Here is a 16,542-nt window from a genome sequence, read left to right as displayed (position 1 = left end):
CACTGCTGCAAAGCAAGTCATGCTCTTCTTTCTCATGACCACTTTTGCTGGGCTAGAGATTTCTGGGGACAATAATACGGCTAAGGTGATAACACTGTGGTTGAAGGAACTGGAGTATGAAGCAATGAAATGTGCTCTTTTTCTATTTATTTACCAAGAATTTCTACTCATCAGTTGCTGCTGAGAAGGTGACCTTCCTTCTAAGGGCTCATGGAAGACAGGCTTTGGAAGAAAGGCAGATCAATTACTCCACACCTTGAACATGACAAGCAGGCTGCTTTGGTTTGACGTTGTAGACTCATCCCCATGCTTCTTTGTCATGGGACTGAATTCCTCTGCAGAAAGCCTGACAGCACAGTCATGATAAGAGTGCCATTTCATACCACCCCCATCCACTGGCACACCATCAATGATTCCACGCTAAATACAGGTCCTACTGGTTACCCAAGTACCTACCGCCTCCAGGCCGTGCTTGGAGATGTGCTTCACAGCTCTCAGGAGGAAGAACTTGTGTATTCTTTAGGGTGAGCATCAGGTCCTTTCAGGGAAATTGACTCTTGGGTCAAATCTAAAATATCTGTGAGCTCCATCATGTCACTCCAGCTCCTAAAAATTCACAGAAAGTGCTACGGTATTCATTCACGTTGCTTTTGTTTTTGTTTTTTTTTTGGTCAACTGAAGCTTTGCAATTTGGAGTTTCACCGTGAAATCCTGAACTTTCTTCTGCAACTCAATAGCCTACACTGGCTTTATCAATGACATCTAGGAGATCTCTCTCCAGTATCCCTAAGGACACGCTCTCCTCTGTCACCAGACAAAAAATCCTGGGGAAACTCTGCAGCCAGGTTACTGATCTTATCTGCCTGTGTTGCCACCAGAAGTCACAGAGCAACACAAACAAAGCACGGGGAAAGGCAGACATGTGACAACCTCAGCCTCCCAGGAGAGTTGAAAACATTTCTGCAAGTGTCAGAAACATAATAGAACTGTCAAAAGTTGACGGAATAGCTTAGGTGTTGTGAAATGTCACAGGTTTTTTGTTGCTGTTGTTCAGTGACAATGTAAAAGCCACAAGATTTTTCATTCAAATAGAAAAGAAAAATGAAGAAAAACTATAAAGGTGCTGGGATAAGTCAACAGATGATTGTCCCCACGTGGCTGTCACCACATTTGTTTACATATCTGCTCGAAGGCTTTGCATTTCTACGTGCACATCTTTCTGATTCTCCCTCTGGATCGCACTGCTGAGAGATGCCGAATCTCTAGAAGGACTCCTTGGGTTCTTCCCTTCAGTTAGTTGGTTTTTTTGGAGGATGTCCTGACTACTCAGTGGGAGAGAATTTGATCCAGTTCAAAATAGACCTGGTTCCCTCCTCCGCTCCAGCACTCCCCACCCCCCACTGGTAGTAATGTAACAGATGAAGTCTAAAAATTGACCTGGGAGAGAAGGAGAAGAAATATGTGTGGGGACATAAAAGGGGCCTTTTTGTGATCTGATTAGTCTCTCTCAGGTGATGAGAACTAACGTACCAGTGAGCCAACTGGCTACCTGGGACATCAGTATAAAAGGTGTATTCAACCACCACTGGAGTAGAGTTGAATAATCCCACCCCGTGAGAACAGGTCTCGTACTGAACTGATGAAATATTAATCAGTCCTGCTACCACCAAAGGACAGGGCTTCCCAGGTGGCTCAATGGTAAAGAACCTGCCTCCCAATGCAGGAGATGAAGGAGACACGGGTTCAATCCTTGGGTCTGGAAGATCCCTGGAAGGAAGATATGGCAACCCATTCCAGTATTCTTGCCTGGATATTCCTATGGACAAAGGAGCCTGGTGGGCTACAGTCCATGGGATCACAGAGAGCTGGACACAACTTAGTGACTGAGCATGCACGCACCACCAAAGGAGAGTGTATTGTTTGGAGAAAAACAAAACCCTCTGCCCAATTCTTTTAGCACTTTCGTGGCACATGCGTGTAAGGCCCAGATACAACTTTATTCAGGTCCTCCCCTGGCCTTGAAGCCAGTCAGTTGGCAGTTGTCTAAATAATGGATGACACTGTGTTGTTTACCTGGAATGACTTATTTTTATTTAAATTGGAAACTATGCTCTCTGCCTTCTAAGAAGCTATCTGGTTCAGAAATTCAGGAAAAAGTTCTCATGAATCTATTATTTTGAAAACAAAGAGGTATACTCTATGTATCTATTTGTTTAAAAAAATGAACTCCTCTTTAACCCCACTGAATATGTTATATAAAAAAACACATCTGTTTAAAAGGTACATAATCATTAGTCTCTGGGAGATGGTGAAGGACAGGGAAGTCTGGGGTTCTGCAGTCCATGGGGTCATAAACAGTCGGACATGACTGAGTGACTGAACAACAACAACAAATCACTAGTCTGCCTAAAGTACCATTTGTTTAAATCAAGTTCTATATTATTCACATTATATCAGCCTAGTAAACCACTCTGATGACCTGTAGTCTTTTGTTTATTTATTTGGCTGTGTTCGGTTTTAGTTTCAGCACCCAGGGGTCTTGTGTTGCATCACACAGACTCTACAGCTGTGGCTTGAGGGCTTAGTTTCCCTGCAGCATGTGGGATCTTAGTTCCCTGACCAGGGATCAAACCAAGTCCCTGGCATTGCAAGGCAAACTCTTAACCACTGGACCATCTGAGAAGTCCTGATCTGTAGTTTTTTGGGAAACAGTCAAAATGTTGTATCAAATCATACTACCTGAGAACTGTAAGAAGTACCTGGAATAGTGAGGCTTACACTGTGTCCTGTATGAGTCATCTGGAAAGCTTTTCTCTTTTTTTTATTATTTTCCTCTCTTCTTTTAAACTACAAATTTATAGGTCCTAACTGAGACCTCCTGAATCATTTAGAAATGGAGTCTGGGAATCTGTCTTTTAAGATACCTTCTTGGGGACTTCCCTGGTGATCCAGTGGCTAAGACTCCATGTTCCCAAATAAGGGGGCCTTGGTTCCATCCCTGATCAGGGAACTAGACTCCACATGCTTTAACTAAAAGATCCTGCACTTGGCAACTAAGACTAGGAGCAGCCAGAAAAAAATCCCATTGTGATTCTTCTATAACCCCATGGAGAACTAGGATTTGAGAACCACAAATTCAATCAATGGACCTTGATGAACCAACCTTATGTAGATGACAAACGCAGCCCCGGAAGGTCCCAGGCCTTCTTCCGGTACCAGTGAGTAGAACGCTTGCTGCATGCTGGATACTGTTCTTTGTGCATAAGCTACATCAGTGGACAGAATAAGACCAAATCTATTAGTTCAATGGTGTGTTCAAATTGTGGACCTAAAATATATTCACAGCCTTCCTGGAGAAGGAAAGGGCAACCCACTCCAGTATTCTTGCCTGGGAAATCCTATGGACAGAGGAGCTTGGTGGGCTACAATCCATGGGGTTGCAAAGAGTCGTACATGACTGTGTGTGTTGCAACCTCCTTCTCACAAATTATTAGGGATTTTAATTGTATGTGTGGTTGTGTGTTGTAATTAATAAAATGTGCCTATATCATATCATACACAGAAAAATATTCACAACCTAAAAGTTGAAAATTATGTTTTATTTAGTGGGAATCTTCAGGACTTCAAGCCCAGGAGACAGCATCTCAAGTAACCCTGAAGACTGCTCTCTGGAGGCAAGGGAAGGAGCCAGGTTATATAGAAGTTTTGCAGCAAAGGGCAGGTAGTCTGAACATCAAAAACTTACTGTTAATTAAAGGAAAGTAGATAACTCAAGCTCATAAATTTAGCGCTTTTCTATGTATGGGAATATGCAAGAGTCTGGGCTCACTGAAATCATCCCTTTGATATGCACCTCAGCTCTCTATGGCCAGTACCCTGTGTTTTTACATCCTGAGCTTCCTCAGGACTCACCATAGGGAGTGACTGCTGTCTGATGGCAGGTATTCTTTCCTTCCTTAGTTCTCTCAGGGCTCACATGCTCACATTGGAGGGCTGTAATTGCTGGTCACCATGACATCCTTTCTACTGATGGTAGGAAATATTCCATTTCTCAAAAGTAATCATTAGGTTATTACATGTGCCTATGCTCAGTCACTTTAGACATGTGTGACTCTTTTGCAGCCCCACGGACTGTAGCGCACCAGGCTCCTCTGTCCATGGATTTCCCAGGCAGGAATACTGGAGTGGATTGCCATTTCCTCCTCCAGGGGATCTTCCTGACCCAGGGATCATACCTGTGTTTCCTGCATTGGCAAGTGGATTCTTTACCACTGAGCCACCAGGGAAGCCCCCAACTTATTACATACCTATCGTGTATTTTGTTAAGTTCTGGAAATACAAAAATAAAAGAGGCATTGTCTCTGTCTTCAAGGTGCCTTTAGTCTAGTGAGAGACAAGTATGGAAACACATTATTACAACAGAGTTAGATAAATTCTATATAGTAGAGATACACATGAGGCAGGACAAATACAAGTAGAAACAGAGAGGACCAGAAGCCATTCTTGCCCATGATGCTTTTTACATCACTCTCTGTTTTTCTGTAGTTTTATGATTCTGTTACTATAGCAATTAGTTAGTCATTTGAGAGCTGCTAATGAGATATAAGATTGGAATGCTGATTTAAGTTTTCAGTGTCAGTAAGGCCTCTATGATTAAACTATAATACAATGGCATGAAATTAATTGCTAAGCTGGAAAGTACTAATAAAAAGTGCTATTAAGGGGTAAGCAAATAGTACTGTGGGTTGGACTGGTAAGTGGAGGGAATCCTAGGTGGGAGGGGAAGGGGAATGGACTTCTTTTTCTTTTTAAGATTTTTTTTTTTTTATGTGGACCTTTTTTTTTATATTGGATTTGTTGCAACATTGCTTCTGCTCTATGTCTCAGTTTTATGATTGCCAGGCTTGTGGGATCCCAGGTCCCCAACCAGGGATCAAACCTGCACCCCTGCACCACCCCATCCACGCCCCATTATTGGAAGATGAAGTCTCAACCATTCGACCACCAGGTTAGTCCCAAGAATGGATTTCTGTCTATTCTACTCCCCTGGCACATCACACCTGCTGCCTTATGAAAACTTCATTCTAACCTTCAAGGCAGTTATTATTACCAATTAGTGTTGTTTAGTTACTCAGTCATGTGTGAGTCTTTGCAAGCCTGTGGACTGTGACCTGCCAGGCTCCTCTCTCCAGGGGATTCCCCAGGCAAAGATACTGGAGTGGGTTGCCGTCTCCTTCCCCAGGTTTCTTCCTGACCCATGGGTTGAACCCACATCTCCTGTGTCTCCTGCACTGGCAGGTGGATTCTTTACCACTGAGCCACCAGTGAAGCTCTATTATTACCAATATCCCTCCTCTTATACAGGAAGATTCAGAGGTTCAGAGAGGCTGAGAAACTTGCCCAAAGTAACATAGCTCCCAAATGACACAGCTGGCATGTAAATTCAGGTCTCTAGGACTCTCAGTGATGGGATTCTACTAGTCCACCTCCCTAGGATCTTGCATTTCCCCAGGTCCCCTTCACCGGTCTCACAAAGCCTTAGGCATGATCCTCTGTGCTGGGTTATTGACGTGGAAGTTGCACTGGCAAGGAACTCAAACCTTGCACGGGGTGCCCTGAACCTCTGAGCACGGAGCTTTCCTAGGCGTTAGAGTCATCACCCAGGGTTCAGCCAGAGGAAAGCATTGTTTGAGGAACCAGGCGCCTGCGATGGCCGGGGTGAGATAAGGCTGCTGACGATTGCCGAGAGCCTGCTGCAAGGCCTGCTCCATTCAAGCAGGAAAATGTGTCACTTCCTCCTGACTGCTATATCATTTCTCCGCGGGGGAGGAGGGGAAGGGAGCCGAGCCTTGAAAGAATTTAGAATGGGGCCGGGTGGGGTGAGGGGGAAGGCCGGTCGGAGTGGAAGAGTAGGATTTTAACCGGCTCTGGCTACACCCTATTTAAAAAAAACCCTGCATATTTTTACTTCTTGGCTCCTTGGCAGCCTACCCTCCTAACTGCGTCTTCATCCTTTTTTTTAATTCAGTGCTGGAATCTCAGCGCGGTGACTCCTCCCCCATCTCCTTCTCATATGCAAAAATCTCACTCCTCAATCTTGGCTGCATTTATTTTTCTGCAAAGCTGAAAACATGGAGAGCTGGCTGAATGTGTTCCCCACCCCCCACCCCACCCCCGCCTCCCCCACATCCCTTCACGGCCCCACCCCAAAGAAATGTACACACACACACACACACACACACACGCACACACACACACACACACAGCACCCAGTGCCTGATTCCCACAGAACAGCTATTTTCAACAGTCCTGCTTTTGCTAACAGCCCTCATGATCTCATTGGAAAAGTAATGAAAGGCAAGGAAAAAGTAGAGTTAATGCTCAATCTATTTGCATTTGCAGAGGAGCTGCAATATTTTAAAACAATATTCTAAAACAATATTTTAGAGATGGAAGAGCTTATCATGTTTAACTTTCTTTCTGCGGAGGAGAAAACTGGGGCCGGCAGAGATTAAATGACTTATTCCCAGGCTCACAGCTGGCGAGGAGTGGAGCCTCGGCAGCAGCTTGGGTCCTCTCTGTGGACTTTGCTCTGTTGTTAAGAGATCAGGCCCCAGACGGTAGGGCAGTTCCAGTGCCCACAGCTCCCCTTCCTTCTGTAATTCACCACTGCGTGCCTAATTGCACCACTTTGGTGGCATGTAAGGGACTTCCTTGAACCCTGCTTTAAAGGGTTTTTCCCTCAAACATTCTGTGTTTGCTGCTCAGGTGCATTTTCAGTTTTCACAGGAGGTAACTCCTCCAACCTCTCATCCTGAAGTCACCTAGACTTTGGCAACAGCTAGTTTCCTTATTTGTCCCGCTCCTAATTAGAAAGCCCTTCAGCTTTCCCCCAAACATGTTGGGACCATTTTAATTGGTGAGGTGTGTGTCGATGCTTCCAAGCATCCTGGCCAACTTGCATTGTTCACCTTTCAAAGTGGTTCTAGGAGAGAAGCCGGTTCCCTTCCCAGCCCTTGCTCGATACCACACACACCCAGCCCACAGGATCAGAAGGGCTTGTGCGAGGAGAATTTCCTGTTCTGCTGACTCATCTCCTGCAACAAGATGGAAGACAAGTTTATGTTTTCTTTTCCAGCTTTTAAAGGGAAATGGGAGTCTTACATGTTTGGGTCGCTTGGAGATGAAGTCCAGCCTAGGCAATCCCTGGCACGTAGTAGGGCTGATTACATGAGCATTGTTGAGTGGATTTATGGTGGCCCAAAGAGTCCTGGTGGCTCAGATGGTAAAGAATCTGCCTGCAATGCAGGAGACGCGGGTTTGATCCCAGGGTGGGAAGATCCCCTGGAGAAGGGAATGGCTATCCCCTCAAGAGGGCTATCCCCTCTTGCCTGGTGATTTCCATGGACAGAGGAGCCTGGCGAGCTACAGTCCATGGGGTTGTGAAGAGTTGGACACTAACACTTTCATTTCACTTTCAAAGGGCCCACTCAGAGTGGGGAGCGCTTAGGGGACGGGTGTGAGACTGGCTGGGGGTGGAACAGGGCTAAGAGGCTCTGACCTTCCATTTTGAAGGGAGGCTTTTGACTAATGGCCAAGGGACAGTTTCAAGAAGGCATTCCTGGGTTGCACTTGTGAATGGGTAACAATGCAGCAGCCAGACTTGGTACCCATATACTTTTCCACTGAAAACAAAGGCATTCCTCTTTTCAAAGCAAACCTAAATCGAGGGAAGGATGATTCAACTCCCTGTAGGAAACAGCAGGAAATCCGTCAATAGCATTTACATCTGGGAGGCAACTGAGCCAGATTTCTGCCAAACAAGACTGGAATTGGGGGGTGGGGGAAGGATCCGGATAAGATTTGTGCATTTCAATGTACATTTTACCTGGGGGGGGGGGGGGAAAATATATATATACACACATATAATAATAATGGAGTAGGGGGTGGGAGTGATAGATACATGTGATTCTATTATAATATTGTCTGTTTTGTAACATTTGAAATTTTTCATAATAAAGATATTTTAAACACTTGGATCCTAATTTTGGCTCTAATTTTCAACGTTTCTTCATGCCTTTTATTTCTGTACTTCACCATCTTCATCTGTAACATAGGATTAGCTCAGTGTATTGCTTTCTTGGTAAGGATGTTCAGAGTATTGGTGAAATCATGAATAAGAAAGTACTTGGTAAATTATAATGGTCTAGGGAATGTGCTGGTTAGAAAGGATACACGTTTACCATGGTAAAGGTAATCTGCGGACTTGCCTGGTGGTCTAGCCGTTAAGACTGAGCTTCCACTGCAGTAGGCATAGGTTTGCACCCTGGTCAGGGATCTAACTGGTGGCTCAGACAGTGAAGAATTTGCCTGCAATGCAGGAGACCCAGGTTTGATCCCTGAGTTGGGAAGATCCACTAGAGTATGGAAACCTACTCCAATTCTCCTATTCTTGCCTGGAGAATTCCATGGACAGAGAAGCCTGGCGGGCTACAGTTCATGGGGTCACAATGAGTCGGACATGACTGAAGCGATTAACACACACGCAGGGATCTAACATCTCAACTGCAAAAAAACAAAAACAAAAAACAGAAACACACATGCAAAAAAACTAATCTGGGCACATACCAAAAAAAAAAAAAAAAAAAATTCAAGCCAAAGAAAGGTAATGTTGAAGATTCTCCCAGTACTTTCCTCCAGAAGCAATTGTTGTTATCATAGAGACCTACAGGTATGAAATTTCTATTTTCATATAAAATTTTTAAGGTAACTTGAAACTTCTAAGCCAGGGGATCTCAGATTTTAGGAAAGACTGAATGAAGAAGAAGCGAACTGCACCTTGTCTCAGCAGCCTCTCAGTGGTACAAGAATCCCTTTTGGATCTTGTTGAAATGCAGATGATGAGGATGCAGTAGGTCAGGGGTGGGGCCTGAGATGTCTACATGTCTAACTAGCTCCCACGTGATGTTGATCCAGAGTCACAATTTGAGTGACAAGGCTTTGAACGTTTCTTACTCCTCCTGGAAAACTCCTTAGAAAAAAAGAGGCTTATTCCAAATACTTGCAGTGAAGTAGTAAAGCACAGAGATTTTAAGAGTCAAAGCATTCCTGGGAAAATGCCCTGAAATAGACACACAGCCCCTCAAAAACACTCTAGAGCTGCTCTGGTCCTGAGAACCAGAGAACATGCCTTCAAGGAGGGCAGGTTATTATAACGTCATTTCTTCTGGGCTTTGGACTCCACAGCAAAAATCAAATCCTATGCGCCCTCCAACAGGCACCCCCTCCGCAGGTATAAAATCACATTTTCTACCAACATACAGCTCCTAATTTTTTCACTTCACTGTGTCCTCTCCAATGACAACTGATCTCAGAAGATATTTTGAGCTTTTAGTGTCTGTGTATTGTGGGTTAAAATTGAACAAACAGAGAAAGTTGACAAATTTAAAATTGGGACTCCTTGTCAGGAAGAAAGAGGTTCATGTGACATATATATTTTTTAAAATCTTTTTATTTTGTAATGAAGTATAGCCAATTAACAATGTTGTGATGGTTTCAGGTGGACAGCAAAGGGACTCAGCCACGCGTACATATACATGTATCCATTCTCCGTTAAACTTCCCTCCCATCTAGGCTGCCATTTGCCATATATTTTGATTAAAGCTTAGGGAAATATTACAAACAGCACCTCCTGAACATCTATGAAAGAACTCCTATGAAGTAATCCAAAATTATGCCACAGTGGTATAAAAGTTATTTTTCTCCTAAAAACCCGTTTGTTTTCCCTAAAGAAACGCGTTCGATCTTTCCAAAGAACCCTGTTTCCCCCTTCTCTTTTCCCTATTCAACTATTTAAATAAGCCCCTAATGTAAGGTATCGAGCTAAACTACTGGCTAACTCACTGGAAGAGACCCTGACACTGGGAAAGATTGAAGGCAGGAGGAGAAGGAGGCAACAGAGGATGAGGTAGTTGGATGACATCACCAACTTAATGGACACGAGTTTGAGCATGTCCAGGAAATGAATTCCAGGAGATGGTGAAGGATAGGGAAGCCTGGCATGCTGCTGTCCATGGGGTTGCAGAGAGTCAGATACGACTTAGCGACCCAACAACAACTTTCTAGGTGCGCTCCTAAGCACCTATGTAAATGAACATTGTCTTCTCTCTTGCAGTTCTGGCTTTCATCAACTGAACTCACAGGCCCTCAAGGACTTAATTTACCTCCCTGTTACCTATTTATAGTACCTCAGATATGATAGAAAACTCTTGATGGAAAGTATTACTTCTTTTCTATTTGAAAAAAAATTTAATTGTGGTGAAATGCACATAACGTAAAATTGACCATTGTAACCATTTTTGAGTACAGTTCAGCATTATGAAATATATTCACGTTGTTGTGTCATCCATCGCCAGGACTTTTTCACCTTGCAAAATTGAAACTCGGTACCTGCTAAAAAAACAACTCCCCATTTCCTCATCCCTTGGGGCCCCCAGCAACTACCATTTTACTTTCTGTTTCTATGCATTTGAATAATCTAGATGTTTCATATAAGTGAACCATACTATAAATTTCTTTTTCAAACTGGCTTATTTCTCTTAGCATAATGTCCTTAAGGCTCACTCCTTTATTTGGAATTTCTTAACAGAATGAATACTCATTCATAGAGTATTTCAGAATTAGTGTCCCGTCAAGTTTCCTCTTGTCAGATTTTATTTTTGTGAGGATGAGTTTTAGCTGTGTGTGTGTGTGTGTGTGTGCACACGCACGTGCATTTTTTCATGTGCTCACGTGCACGCCTTGTGCCTGTCTGTACGATTTGTTTTATTTTTTCTTTTTGAGGCTGTTATTTCACCATCTGAAAGGCTCTAAGTGATTCATGTCATCTTACCTCACACTATTGCTGTTAAGTCATGAAGCTAAAATAAATAGATATTTCAGAAACAAGTGAGTCGTTGGTTGAAAGTCAGATAGCTGGGCTATGTTCTGTTTGTGGCTAAATTGTCTCCAGCACATTTCTAGAGGAGACAAAGCCTTGTTGTAATCCCTGAGTAGGTCAGCTGGGTGTATTCCGTGGGTGCCGTGGCCACTTCTAGCTCTGCTCCCCTCTTGACTTTCAAGGGTATGTGTGACCATGACTATAGGGGGGTATCTGTAAGTCACCCAAGGCTTGCGTCCTATGGGTGCTGGGATGTGGCATTATCTCTACAAATAAAGACACATTCATGTCCCTGGCTTCCTCCCAAATGACCTTAGATTCCTGCCAGAAGGGACTGAGAAAAATGAAGTTCCATCTTCCTGGAAACTGTAATATTTTTATTGCTGTGAGTGCTGATTCTCTTAGGAGGCAAGGCCAGAGGTCTCCCCACCACCACTCCAGGGGACTGCGACAGAGGGTGGGGAAGGACAGAACCTGATTTCCAGCGCTGGCACTGCCACTCACATCCTAATGGAACATACCAACTGCTGGGCCCCAAAGCCTGGGCCATGCCGGGCTCTGAGTAGGCACCCAGGAACTATTTTTGTTTTAAGTCTTTATTGAATTTGTTACAATATTATTTCTCTTTTCTGTTTTTTTTTTTTTTTTTTTTTGGTCTCCAGGCATGTGGGGTCTTAGCTCCTCAACCAGGGATCGAACCCTCACCTCTGCACTGGAAGGTAGTCTTAACTTTTGGACCACCAGGGACATCCCTACCTAGCAACTATTTACTGAGAAAATGGAGTGAGTTTTCCCACATGACCCTGGACACACCAGTCAACCTCCCTCATCTTTAATTGCCTTCTCTGTAAAATGAAATAACAGGAGAGCTCGAGCTCTGTTTTCCCTCTCAACTTGAGTATTCTTTGATTTGAGAAAGAACTTTCTAAATTTAACCATTATCACTTCTATGTCAGCATGTTCTGGGTAGGGATAAATTCCAAGAGAATGGTTTTTTAAAATGTATTCTCCCAAAGAATTAAAAAACAAATTTTTTCTCCTTAGGGTAACGCTTCAGAGTTGGGGGTTGGGTGGAGAAAAGGAGCAGAATTTAGGAGATTAGTTATCAGCCTAGAAGAAGAGTCTACAGCCTGTCACTGCCTTGGGTTACTTTTGGGACAATAGGAATGTTCTGGTAAGACAAAAAGATGCTCTTAAAAAAAAAAAAAAAAAGATTTATTACCAAAGTGAGGAATCAATAGTCAAACTCTACAAGTTATCCGACAAGGATAGTATGTGCTTACATGCATTTGAAAGGCCACCATGCCTTTTACAGTTTACTGAATATATCTGGTATACAGGAGTTTGATCAATTTTGTGCTTAAAGCAATTTGCTCTTAGAATAACAACAAAAACCAAACCAAAACAAAAAAAGCCAGAAAAGAAAGAAAAGGAAATCTGTGATCAGCAAGGTTTTTTTCCTCTGTTAAGTCAATTGTTCTGTGAAATGTTGGAAAACTTACAAAGACTGCTGCCTTAGGGCAGGACAATAAGACGGCCTGTTGTGGTCTTATTTTATAGCTGGGACATTTCCGGTGTAAGCAAATTCGGTATAAAATGAAAGTATAATCATAGCGCTGTTCAAAATGATGTTATTTTCACTCTTGGAAAAGGATGTGTAGTTGTCATTAGCAAACCCTGAAAAAGAGACACTGGAGCTAGAAGTGTAGATACTTGGGAGCTCTAAGTTGAGCTTTTTTTTTTTCTGTATAATTATCAAGTACTTTCATTATTTAAAAGGGATAGAAGGAGGTACAGAAATTTGTTGGACAAATACTCAAGAGACTTGGCACAGAGCCTACATCTGGGGAAGTGGATTGGTGACTGGGAGACTGGAGTCGGGGTTGAAAAAGAGAAACTTAGTTCTCATAATGTACTTTTTCTATTTGAATTTTTCAAAACCACATGCATGGAGTACATTTTCAATTTTTACAAAGAGTCATACATTATTACTCAAACTGTCGGATAAAGTTTGGTCTAAAAACAGGGAACAAACCATCAACAGGCTAGTATGTAATAAAGCCTCATGAGACAGCAGAGAAAATAAAATTGGAAAAGACACTAGAGCACAGTGAAAACAACTTTAGCATGGTAGTCAAGAGGAACCCTACTTCTGTCTGGTTTGGTTATTTTTCTTTTTCGATCCTCAGTTTTCCATGGAATAATAGGGAGTTGATTTGGGTCAGTGGTTTGCAAACCTGGCTGTGGATTTTTCTACTACAGTAGAAAATATATAAAACAGATAACCTACAAGGTCCTACTGTATAGCACAGAGAATTACATTCAATATTTTGCAATAACCTGTAAGGAAAAAGAATCTGAAAAAGAATGCTGCTACTGCTACTACTGCTGCTAAGTCACTTCAGTCGTGTCCGACTCTGTGCGACCCCATAGACGGCAGCCCACCAGGCTCCCCCGTCCCTGGGATTCTCCAGGCAAGAACACTGGAGTGGGTTGCCATTTCCTTCTCCAATGCATGAAAGTGGAAAGTGAAAGTGAAGTCGCTCCGTCGTGCCCAACTCTTAGCGACCCCATGGACTGCAGCCCACCAGGCTCCTCTGTCCATGGGATTTTCCAGGCAAGAGTACTGGAGTGGGGTGCCATTGCCTTCTCCATTACACTTGACTGGCTGGATTCAAAGGCTGCTTATAAAACCTGTCTTCCATGTAACAAAGTGCTGCTCTAGCACAACCTGAGAACTATCCTGGCCACATTCCACCTCAAAACAAATTTACGGGACTTAATTCTAGTACTGACATTTTACAGTTACACCTTCCCTTGAAAAAACTTTTTTTTAGAATAATATTAAATCTGAGTATAAATCTTTGATTGCACTGAGAAAAGAATATATATATATATATATTATATATAAATATATATATTTGAATCACTTTGTTCTACACCTCAACATATATTCTTTTATGCATATGTAAATATATCTATGTATATATGTATTCAAATCACTTTGGTCTACAGCTAAACACCTGAACATCACACAACATTATAAATCAACTATACTTCAATAAATAAACAAATTTTTTTAGAAAAGAGAAATAGTTTAAAAAATACTATTGGGAATTCCCTAGTGGTCCATTGGTTAAGACTCAGCACTTTCACAGCAGGGCCCCTGAGTTCAATCCCTGGTCAGGGAGCTAATAGCCCACAAACAATGCATCTCAGCCAAAAACAATGAAAAAGAGTATTGCTTGGATTCCATGCCTAGATTCTGATTTAATTCGTCTGAAGACACTGTTCTGTTAGTGTCTCTCGATTGTTTTTTCATTACCGCATCCCTAAGGAGCCCTTTTAAAAATACATTTTCCTAATTTCTCTTTCTTATAGAATTTTCATACCACCAGATATACTGTATATGTTTATGAAGTATATGTACATTTATGCTTTATATATAAAAAGCTTAAGATTTTTTTTGGCCAGTATTCAGAATTCATGATGTAGATGAACTGGGAATTCCCTTGTAAGTTTACCAACAGAATAACTCTGTAAGTTTAACTTATCTGAAATCACAGAAGAAGGAAATAAAAGAGGATACACTACAGTGTAAATTCCATCACCATCTCCACTGGGGTTTGTTCTCCAGTTGTATAACTTTCATATTATCCTGTGCCCTATCGAGTTGGACCTGCCTTGGCAATTCAAGACATTACACTTGGGGCTTCCCCAGCTGGCTCAGTGGTAAAACATCTACCTGCCAATGCAGGAGACGTGGGTTTGATCCCTGGTCTGGGAAGATCCCACATGTTGCAGAGAAACTAAGCCCATGTGCCACAACTACTGAGCCTATGCTCTAGAGCCAGCAAGACACAACTACAGAGCTCACACAGCGCAACTACTGAAGCCTGTATGCCCTAGAGCCCATGCTCAGCAACAGAAGAAGCCATTGCAAGGAGAAGCCCGAGCACTGCCACAAAGGCCCAGCACAGCCAAAAATAAAAATGTATTAAAAAAAGACATTACATTCAATGAAGAAGGAAGAAGGGAGTGGGAGGAAAATTTTCTGACACATCTTTGGAAGCTCCATCTCACCAGCGGGACATGTCCTGACCACTTTTGGTGTGCATCCCTGGGCAGAACAGCCTCACACATGGTAATCTGCCAACACTGGGAGTGGTCAGGCAGGCCAGACAGAAACGAAGATCCCAGAATTCCCTGGGAGTGTGAATTAAATAACCTTTTAAAGACAATTCTACGCCCAAAGCAAGAACGGATAATCTGAATAAAAGATAAAGCAATCTCCTCTCTAGGACTTGACAGCACATGGTGTGCGCTCCCTGGTCCTAGCTACCTCCACTCGTACTAGAGTCATTTATAAACATGTTGGTGGGCCTCCTACGCATAAAGGGAACATGAGAAAAATTCAGCTGCTGTCCATTTGATGGATAAGACCGATAACAGCTCTGTTACTGAGACCACTCTCAGTATCGGAGGAATGACCTCCGATAAATGAGTTTAAAAAAAATTTTTTTTAATCTATTTTTAATTGGAGGCTAATTACTTTACAATATTGTGTTGGTTTCTACCATATATTAACATGAATCAGTCATACATATACATCTGTCCCCTCCTTCTTAAACCTCCCTCCCCAATAAATGTTTTAGATTAAGTCCTTTTTAAAAAAATTTGCAGCCGCATCACTAGGCACAAAGGACCTTAGTTTCCCGACAAGGGATCAAACTCACACCACCTGCACTGGATGGGCAGTCTTAAGCATTGGACCTCCAGGGAAGACTCAAGTCTTTTTATTCTAAAGGAACCTTTTACATGTAGACTGGACCCTTCACAATAACATTTGTTTACTTTAACAACAACAACAACAACAAAAGTTCATGGAAGCCGTTTGTAGATACATAGAGTCCTAACTTTAGAACTCAGGTTTGATCTGAAATACTCTGGGCTTCCCAGATGGCTCCGTTGGTAATGAACCTGTCTGCAATGCAGGAGACCTGGGTTCAATTCCTGAGTCAGAAAGATCCCCTGAAGAGGAAAATGGCAACCCGCGCCTTCTTGCCTGGGAAATCCCAGGGACAGAGGAGCCTGCTGGGCTACCATACATGGGGTCACAAAAGAGACACGACTTAGCAACCAAACCACCACCACCAAACTTGTGATGTCATTATTTGCAGACCCCGATCCAGAGTTCTGGGGCTTCCTTCATTCCGATAAAGCAGGAGCTCTCTGTTCCTTGCCTCATTTTCATCTGAATGGACCTGTGAAAACTTTTTTGGTCTAAAGTTGAAGATTCAGGGTCAAAGGAGGGAGTGAGAGGTGGAAGGGAGATGTCAGTCTATAATAGAAAATTAACAAATAAATAGCTATGTTAGGGGAAACACGGACTGAAACCACCCACCCTGGCCTGGCACCACACTAAGCATTTGCATGAGTTGTTTTATGCCAAGAGGTCCTGGCAAAGAACACAGAATTAACAAGCCACTACCAACCAGAAGAATTTGGAAAAGGTCACGAGGAGATGCCACATGTCCTACCACCTCTCAGAATCCTCTTTGCTGGCATCTATCTTGACTGAGCAATGCATGTGTTACCAGGAA

This window comes from Bubalus kerabau, chromosome 4, assembly GCF_029407905.1.
Source record: "Bubalus kerabau isolate K-KA32 ecotype Philippines breed swamp buffalo chromosome 4, PCC_UOA_SB_1v2, whole genome shotgun sequence".
NCBI classification, from domain to species: domain Eukaryota; kingdom Metazoa; phylum Chordata; class Mammalia; order Artiodactyla; family Bovidae; genus Bubalus; species Bubalus kerabau.
This window is presented reverse-complemented; position numbering follows the sequence as displayed.